We start from the raw sequence: 9,717 nt of genomic DNA, 5'->3' as shown, positions 1-9,717 counted from the left end.
TTAATGAATAAATACAATGCTTAAGATTTTTCTTGAATTTTTAACTTCTAATATGTTAAATACTGATAACTGTAACTCACAATAAAGCTCTTTAGAGTCACCAATAATTTGTAAATGTGTAAAGGAATCCCAAGGCCAAAAAGTTTGAAAAGTAGGTAAGTTTTGCAATATATGGAAAAATTCATGCATGTGGAATATCATTCTTCAAAAATATAGGATAGTGTAAATACAGACTTTAGTGTAAAGGCAGCCTTCAATTTATATATATGTTGAATTACTCAAGTTTGTGGAATAAAAGTGTCTAGCATTTTCCCAGCAATAATATTATCTTCCAGGATTACTCACCAAGTATCCTTTTAACCTGTTAATGTAGTAGCAAACTGTCAAAGCACCAGGGCCATGTCAGTAACACTGTACTAACCACTTACCACTATGTTTCTATTAGCTGGATGATGAAGGGGAAAGATGAAAAGGTTAAATAACTACTAAGAACCAGGTTCCGTAGGTACTTCACACATCATCTCTGTTGGATGACTGTCAAGCAGTAACTGTCTATCCATGTCTAGTGCCTGCATTACCCAACTAGTTCAGTAAGTGAAGGAGTGATACGAACCCAGGTCCAACTACCAAACCTCACTTTGCTGTAATGGGAGCAATCCCCAACCAGACACGGACCGGGTGGTTGAGAAAACACATGGAGAAGAGACAGTATGTAGCTATGAATGTGAACAAGGGCTAGGAATAAGGATCACGGGATTGGAGGGAATAAAGGGATGGAGCTGAAAAGCAGGGTCAGGATCAAGGGTTGGAGGTGAGAGTGAAAAGACAGGTATGTAAAATGACAATGAAGGGAGTGAAAATTACAGCAAGGACTCTGGAAGAGGTGGCAGGAGAGGTTTTTCTTCTCCCCTTCTTTTACTCAAATTCTCCCTTGCTGCCAATGCCACATGCTGCCACCACAGACCACACTGCCAAGCGTCATTACTGTCAAAAGGCCTCATTTTAGAAGGTCAGGATGATGTGCGATGAACTTTGTCTTCTCCTCCTCTGCCCCTTGACATTGGCTCCTCTCCAACCCTGCCTTCCATAAGGCAAGGATGAGAGCTTCAGGAAGGAGGGAAGGGTGACAGAATCCTTTTTTTTTTGAGACAGAGTCTCACTCTCTTGCCCAGGCTATAGTGCTGTGGCGTCAGCCTAGCTCACAGCAACCTCAAACTCCTAGGCTCAAGCAATCCTCCTGCCTCAGCCTCCCAGGTAGCTGGGACTACAGGCATGCACCACCCTGCCCGGCTAATTTTTTTCTATTTTTAATTGTTTGGCCAATTTCTTTCTATTTTTAGTAGAGACGGGGTCTTGCTCTTGCTCAGGCTGGTCTCAAACTCCTGAGCTCAAAGGATCCGCCCGCCTCGGCCTCCCAGAATGCTAGGATTACAGGCGTGAGCCACCGCCTCCCGGCCAGATAGAATCCTTTTTGGCAGTAGGTCACCTGTTACAAGAGAAAAATCTTGGTCTGCCCAACCCTGGGGCAAGGGATAGTCTATCAGGGGGATGGCCCATGAGCAGAATGCTGTCAGAAAGATTGACATGCCCAAGGCAGTGTCAGTTACAGAGTTTGAAAGCACTACATCCAAACTTCAAAATAATTTAAGGCAAATCTCACTGCTTTAGGCTGTTTAGAATTTAATACTTGCACTGTAACTGCCTAGAAATTTCCTTTTCTCGGGTGCCCCACTTCCCTAAATTTTAAATGAATAGCCAGCTAGTTGGCTATCTAGGTAAAAGAACATCTTTAGCCAGTTAACATTCTACAGATCATATAAACTTCACAAAGGTATCCAAAAGTCTATAGAAAGCAACCATTAATGATTCTTTTTAGCTGCTTATAAATCTGAGACTATGTCTATTTTAATATCTAAGTTTAAATATATTTCCCTTGATTACTTAGAAAATATTGCCTGTCACCCATCCCAGTTGCTCCCCCAAAAACCTTTTCAACAATTTAAAAAAATAGCTTTCATTATCTTTTACCCATGACAAATCAAGAAAATTATTTCTTCATAAAACAAACAAACTAAACCTTTTTTTTTTTTTTTTTTGAGACAGAGTCTCACTCTGTTGCCCTGGCTAGAGTGAGTGCCCTGGCGTCAGCCTAGCTCACAGCAACCTCAAACTCCTGGGCTCAAGCGATCCTCCTGCCTCAGCCTCCCAGGTAGCTGGGATTACAGGCATGCGCCACCATGCCCGGTTAATTTTTTCTATATATTTTTAGTTGTCCATTAATTTCTTTCTATTTTTAGTAGAGACGGGATATCGCTCTTGCTCAGGCTGGTCTTGAACTCCTGAGCTCAAACAATCCGCCAGCCTTGGCCTCCCAGAGTGCTAGGATTACAGGCTTGAGCCACTGCGCCTGGCCCAAACTAAACTTTTATCCAGCAGAAAGCCATGCCAAAGCACTGGAAACACTATTACTATGGTGGCTTTCCAGTAGAGAAGATGAAAAAATGGGTTTAATCCATTTCTGATACCAAGTTTACTTTCAAAGCCGTATATTCCTTCACTTGTCAATCATTTATCAAATCTATGCTGCTTAGTAAGTGACCTATATTTGACCTGCTGAGTTGTTTTTGATCGTGTGTTGAAAATAAAATACAATGTATCTAGCTAAATGTGTTTAGAATTTTGTTGCATTTCTGAGTTACTGGCACAACTGAAGCCCCAAACAGCGGGTTTTCTTTTCCCTGTCCTCTTTCCTCAAATCTCCTCTACAGAAGAGACCAAAATGTAAGGACTTATAAGGGTGAAAACGAGGAAGCTTGTTGGGTGGATTTTAAATTATAATTGACTAATTAAGATGTACTGAAAAATCAATTACACCATGTTAACAATATTGTGTACAGAAAAAAACGGGGGGAGCAATTCGCCCTAATCATTTAAACTTAAGAAGTTGGAAATAAAGCATTTGTAAAGCTATTATCACGTATACAAAGTTAACACACTACCAAGTATAATTTCCAAACAGCAGACCCACCACTTAATCATCTTTTAAAATTTGTAAAACAAACATTTTGTTAATTTCCACTTAATATAAGGAAAAATATCACTCTTAATAGGCTTCCATTCAATAACAAACTTCCTCCAGAGTACAAAGGCAAATTTGGAAAATTCACTGGTTACAAAAGTTTTTTAATTATTCTAAATTTCATTAAATATAAGATGCCAGTGATTATAAAATGCATTATTTCATGTTCCTAGTGTTCTAGGAAAGGAAAAAACTTACCAATGAAACTATGACATAATGCTTACTAATGGCATCCTGTCTTCCAGGAAAGTAAAATGTGAACATAATGTGTGTTGGAATCAAGTAAATACTGGAACCTTCAACATGTCATTCAAGTATATTAGAAGATCAGAAGGAAAATTATCTACTGATAAAATAATCTTGGATACTAAGAATCTATCCATATCTACTACATTATAATGAAGTCAACACTCCAACACAATTCCTAATCTCAGCTGTCAAGATAAATCAAAGCTTTTAGCAAATATATGTATAACTAATTAATACAATGAAAAGCATTCCCCAAAACTGGATCTTGAGATTAAAAGCTACTATAATTGTATAGTGGTGAAAATGATGAAAACTGTAAAGAGCAATAGTTCACTCAAAAACAGCTGGTCTTTTAACATATGAGAAGTTTACTTTATATGCAGACAAAAGGTACAGTGTACTGTACCTGCTACACTAACAAAACTGGCTCTACTAGACAACATCTATATTTGAAAAATATTAATTAGAGTAAAAGAAAAATCATATGCTTAAAACTAACAGAGAGGAAGCCATTTACAATTTTTAAGTCTCCAATTCCATATAAGTCATGCTAAGTTCTTTTTTTGAGACAGGGTCACACTCTGTTGCCTGGGTTGGAGTGTGGCGGCATAAGCATAGCTCACTGCAACCTCGAATTCCTGGAATGAAGTGATCTATCTGCCTCAGCCTCCCCGGTAGCTGGGACTACAGGCACACACCACAACGCGTGGCTAATTTTTAAAAAAATTTTTGTAGAGACTGGGGTTTTGTCATTGCCCAGGCTGGTCTTGATCTCCTGCCTTAAGCAATTCTCCCATCTTGGCCTCCCAAAGCACTAGGATTACAGGTGTGAGCTACTGCACCCAGCCTATTTTTTTATTTTTAGAGCTACGGTCTCATTCTGTGGCCCTAGCTGTAGTGCAGTGGTGTGATCAAGCTCACTGCAGCCTTGAACTACTAGGCTCATGCAATCCTCCTACCTCAGCTTCCTGAGCAGCTAGGATTACAGGCTTGCCACCAGGCCTGGCTAATTTTTTTTTTTTTTTAATTTTTATGTACAGATGGGGATCTTGCTATGTTGCCCAGCTGGTCTCCTGGCCTCAAGAATCTCCCGCCTCAGCCTCCCAAAGCACTAGAATTATAAGCCCCAAAGCACTAGGATTATAGGCATAGCCACGGTGCCCTGTCTCATGCTAAATACTTTAAATACTAAAACATTTACATGCATTTTCATATCCAAGTGATTTTTTTAATTACTTCTACTTCTTGTGACAGTCTTGTAACAAAGTCTCTTTTGAGAGTGCTGACCCCTAAATTTAGGAAAACATCCCACTATAAGATGCTTTTTCTTCCTTTATCACTTTCAGAATTTTGCTAGAGGCACACCAATTAACCAGAATCCAGACTGCCATCACCCCTAGCTAGCTAAAAGTTGTATTTTGACACAACTTTCAAGACAAAAAAGGCAAATCTCCAGAAAACAAGTTGACTTCAGGACTCCTCAAAAAGTCCTGGTTCATTTATTCAGCAAAACCCAAGGGCCCAAAACAGGTTCCCAATCAGTGAGTCTTACCTAGAAGGTCACCAAGCCGGCTGCAGTGGACAGGTCAGTCTTTCCAAATTTGCTGAGATTTCCAGAAGGGTTAAAGGAATAGTGGAAGGCCTTCCTTTGGCTTAGGGGCTTTTCTCTAAAATTCCTTCTCTTCTCCCCATCTCATCTCTTCCCTCCCCACTCTTTTAGCTTACTGCCAATCACCCTCACCACGGAAATCACAAGACCTCAAGCAAATGAAAAGCAAGTACTCCAGAAAGACCATGAGGCACCTAGCCCATCCTTTAAAATTATTTGAGGTACAACAGCCCATACAGGGACAAATGACCAATGACGACTAAGGCACAGCATTCTCTTCAATCTCTAAAAAATGATCCAAATGTATATATCTTCTACTTAATAGAACTGAAAAGTATAGTAACATATTTTGGAAATATTTTCGCTTCAATGCTTGAAGGTGAAGAGTTCTTCTATTAATTCTATTAATTCAAATTAACAAGAACCGTAGCATACTACTTAGTAATCAAGACATTACTGTGTCTTTACCTAAAATTCTTCCTCCAGATTAAGTATTTAGGATTTGTCTTCTATTCAGAAACTAGCTTCTACATATCCTCCACCATGCCAGAATGCAGACTGACTTAATAATAAATGGCCATTTTGAAAGAAAAAAACTAACCTTCAAGCCCCCTCAATTTACTTTTACTAGTATTTATGTACAAATCTGTATGTCCTTCAACAGGGGACGAAGATGGAATGGCTATGTCTTACCACCGCATCCTCCAGGAAGTAGGGGGCATTCAATAAATGCCTATTAAACACTTTAGTCCCCTCATAACAAGTTGGGGCATTCCAAAACACTGACTCCAGCCCTCCAAGGTCTGCCGCCGGCACCGGATCACAGACTGACTGTGGCCTTGCTCAAGTGAAATGAAACCTCGTTGCTCAAGAAGACCCAGGATGGGAGTAAGGAACCATCCAACCCCATCCCGCAGGGCAGCAGATCCTCTATTCATCCGTCAGGCTGTGGGTCCCGAGGCCTTTCCCACCCCATTCCGGTAACCTATGTCGCCAGCCGGAGATACGCAGGGGTACTAGCCCCCGCCCCACCCGGCAGACAGCCAGCCTGGCGTCGGGACACCGGGGACGCCTGCGCAGAACAATCCACCTCCCACCCGCCTGGCCCCTCCGCTCCGAAGGGTAACAATACCCCCTCAGAAAGACAGGCAGGGTAGGCGGGGGCCACCAGTACACGTCCGCGCGCTCCCCGGCGTGACCCCGGTACTCAACCGTCTCCACGTGAGCGCGCCCGCGCCATCACCACTCTCCCTTAAGGTGTCTCCTCACCTGAGCCGGGCTCCGCCCCCCTCCTCCTCGCTGAAGGAGGCGGTGACCCCTCTCCGACCGGACCCGACAGCGTCGGAGGAGGTGGGAACGTCCAGACTGCCGTCTCCGTGATGGGACTTCCTCCCCCTTCTGCCCACCCCCCGCCCACCCCTCCTCTAGTCCCCCTAGCTCCTTCAGCCTCTCCGCCAAAGCACTCTAAGAACACCGCGGCGGCTGCCGACAAACGGAAGTGACGCGATGCAAGCTTCCATACTGCGCTCCATTTCTCCTCCCCCCTATCGGGCTTCAACCAATCAGCAAAGTGGAGGGCGGGGCTGGGGCATGAGTGCAGCCAGCCGGCGCGCAGAACCCGGAGGAATTTACTTGGCCCCCAGAAAAACTGACCAATCCAGGGTCCCAGGAGCCTGGTTATGTTTACTACCGACTGACTCCGTGAGCTCTCTGACCAATCAGCATTTGCCTTACAACACGTAAAACTGTTATTAAATGCCTTTTAAGGCGGGATTTATCACTAAACTGCTCTAGGTTTGGACTATAGAAAAGCGACTGTCTGTTGCAGCCAATCAAAACCCGTTGTGGTTGAGGCAAGCGGGTTTTCCGCCTAATTCCACCAATTGCAATCACGACTGCCTGAGGTCTGGGCGCGCCCGGACAGTCGGTCCCGCCATTGGCTGGTCCTGTAAGCATGCCCAACCCTCGCGGCGTCCGGCCCTTCGGTGACCTCCGGGTTCCTTGTCTGCAGTGGGCTCCCTTCGCTGAACCTGTAGACGTGGGGTCGGTGGTTGAGTTCCCAATTCGTAGGTGTTGAAAAATATGATAAAGTTCCAAGAAGCTGTTTGGGTTGAATTAAGCCAAAATCCAGGCTAAAAATGGTGAACAAAAAACGCCGTGCATGTGATGGAATTGGGTTGGACCCCGCCCCAGATCCAGTCCTGGTGACGGCGCGTCTGGAAACGCTGGCGCCCGAGGAGTCTGACTGTCGGGCCCAGACTTCCGAGTCTGGCGCTTGGCTCCGCACTCTGTGCCTCAGGTCAAATAAGCCTGCAGTCTCCAAATCCAAGTTTATAATCACCTGCTCCCTCCAAAAAAAAAAAGGGAAGTTTTAAGCTCTCCCAGTCACGTCTCAGACGTGGAAGGGTCGCGGACTTCTGTGAGACGCAGTCAGGGGAGAGCAAGCTCGGGTGCATGCTCGGAGGAAGAACCCGAGCCCTGAGGGAGACCGGTCAGCTCGGTCCCCAACAGCACAGGGCACGGGGGCCAGCGAAGAAGCCCTCCTTCCTCGGGCGAAGACGAGAGAAGAAAGCTGCCTTCTCCTGCGAACCTGTCCGGGAGCTCTGCGTGGCTCCGAAGACAAAGGCAGGCTCGCGGACGCGGCTGGGTTCTTTTTTGTGGTGGTGGAGGGGATGGGGGAACTCCTTTAAGAATGGAACCCTCCCACTTTTTCAGAATTTGACACACCCTATTATTACAGATGATTCCATCCCTTCAGACGTCACTACTTGGAAGTGTTGCCCTTGGGTTTATTTCTTTAAGCCCTCGGTGATGAATTGACCTCTGATGGTCAATTCTGTTCATTAATATTCTCTGACATTTTATTTATTCTCTCGCACATATTTTGCCACCAGATCAGGTGGTCAAATAAATAAAATGTGGAATGCTGACAGTAAGCCAGGCAATATAACAGAGCTTTTCCTGTCTGTGGCCCTTTCAATAATGCTGTGACCTAGATATTATCTCAAATGTACAGATTGGCAAAAGTTAAAATGATTTATATACTCGGTACTTAAGCGAGTGTGGAAATGGGCACCTTCCTATATTGTTGATGGGAGGATCGTTGATGTTCTCTTTGAAGATGGTAGTATCTATCAAAATTTTAAATATGCATTCATTCTCTTCCAGCTGGCAATTCCTTCCTAGAAATGTATACTACTGAAACACACAAATGTAGAAAAATGTATCCAGGGCTGTTTACCACAGCTTTGTTAGTAGAAGGAAAGAAAAAAGAAACAACGTAAAAGTGCATCTACAGAGGATTATAAAAAAATTAATATGTACATATTGTTGACTAAAGAAAAAAAATCAAGCTTTTAAAGGATTAAAGTTATTTTTATTCCAGGAGTCTTACTGAGGACTATAGACCAAGGCCTGTAGCTTGGGAGCAGCTCCTTAGAAAGGTTCTGTCAGACTACTCCAGCACAGTATTTCAGCTCACTGCTTATATACCCTTTGTAGAGGTCCGGTATGTGCAAAATGACATCAGGCTTGCTCAGAAGTTACATTAAAGCAGAATCACATCAAGGTTTGGGTGTAAGAGTACATCTGGTTATAGATTACAGAGGCGTAATCACTAACTCCATCAGATGTTATCTCTTTTTTTTTTGAGGCAGGGTCTTGCTCTGTTACCCCAGCTAGAGTACAGTGGCATTATCATAGCTCACTGCAACCTCAAACTCCTGGGCTCAAGCCATTCTCCTGGCTCAGCCTCTGGAGTAGCTGTGACTACAGGCACTAACCACCACACCCAGCTAATTTTTTTATTTTTTGTAGAAACTGGTCTCACTATGTTGCCCAGGCTGCAGACATTATCTTATGTGTAGGAAATGGTAAGGACCAGAGTCATTTATTTTTTAAGGAATATAGTGACTCAGGCAAAAGGCGTGGGGGGCCATATGCTGTATCCTGTTTTGTCTTCAAAGCATCCCTCCAGGGAGCTGCATGTCTTCACAGAGTCAGGGGTGAAATTATGCTGGCAAGCAGAAATGAGCAAACATGGCTTCTAACATTTGCTACTTTATATGGGCTCCTTCATCATTAAGGTTCCCATATACATACGGAACAAAGCAATCAAAACCTGCATGTGGAAGTACACATAAAAGTTTATAAATGTATGGCTAAGTATGAAAGAATACTATCAAACTGTTCATAATAATTACCTCAGTGAAGGAGAGTGGGATGGGGTATAATAACATGTTTTAAGAGGACCTTCTTAATTTTTAGTTTTATAGATTACTGTATTAATTTAGCTCTTACAACGGGCATTATTATTTTAACAATATTTATGAAGACCAGGAATTTTAGGTTGTTTGTGTTTTCAAATCATTGACAAAATTCTTCCTAATCTATAAATTTCTTAATAAAAGTATCAATAAAATACTTCTCAAAACTAGGCAAATGAATCCAAAGATTTATAAAGAATATAATATTGCAAGAATAGCTAGAAAAATTCTGGAAAAAAATAAGGTAGCCATAGTCTTAACAATTACAAAAATGCTTAATAGTTTTTATTATTTAAAACAATTTGGTTCTGGCATATGAATAGACAGACAAATCCATGGATCAAACAGCGGGTTCAGAAGTAGACCTAAATATATAACAAAATTTAATATATGACAAAGTTGGCATTTCAAATCAGTGGGGGAAATATAGATTACTTTTTTTAAAGGTATTGTGAAGCTGGGAAGTCTTTCGAGAAAAAAAATAAGTTGGATATCTACCTCACTTTTTATAGTAA

The 9,717-nt window shown here is 42.6% G+C and overlaps 1 protein-coding gene across 1 annotated transcript in view; it reads right to left on the bottom strand.

Annotated features, from left to right (window-relative positions):
- Positions 1-4,918, bottom strand: part of ZBTB5 (zinc finger and BTB domain containing 5) — a 32,515-nt gene extending 27,597 nt beyond the window's left edge. The window contains exon 1 of the mRNA XM_012656661.1: positions 4,881-4,918. The gene's annotated coding sequence lies outside the window, so the exon portion shown is untranslated. The remainder of the gene's footprint in view (positions 1-4,880) is intronic.
- Between the last annotated feature and the right edge of the window lie 4,799 nt (positions 4,919-9,717).

This window comes from Propithecus coquereli, unplaced genomic scaffold, assembly GCF_000956105.1.
Source record: "Propithecus coquereli isolate 6110/MARCELLA unplaced genomic scaffold, Pcoq_1.0 Scaffold114, whole genome shotgun sequence".
Classification (NCBI taxonomy): domain Eukaryota; kingdom Metazoa; phylum Chordata; class Mammalia; order Primates; family Indriidae; genus Propithecus; species Propithecus coquereli.
Note: the sequence above shows the minus strand (reverse complement) of the source record. Positions and strands in the feature narration are given on the sequence as shown.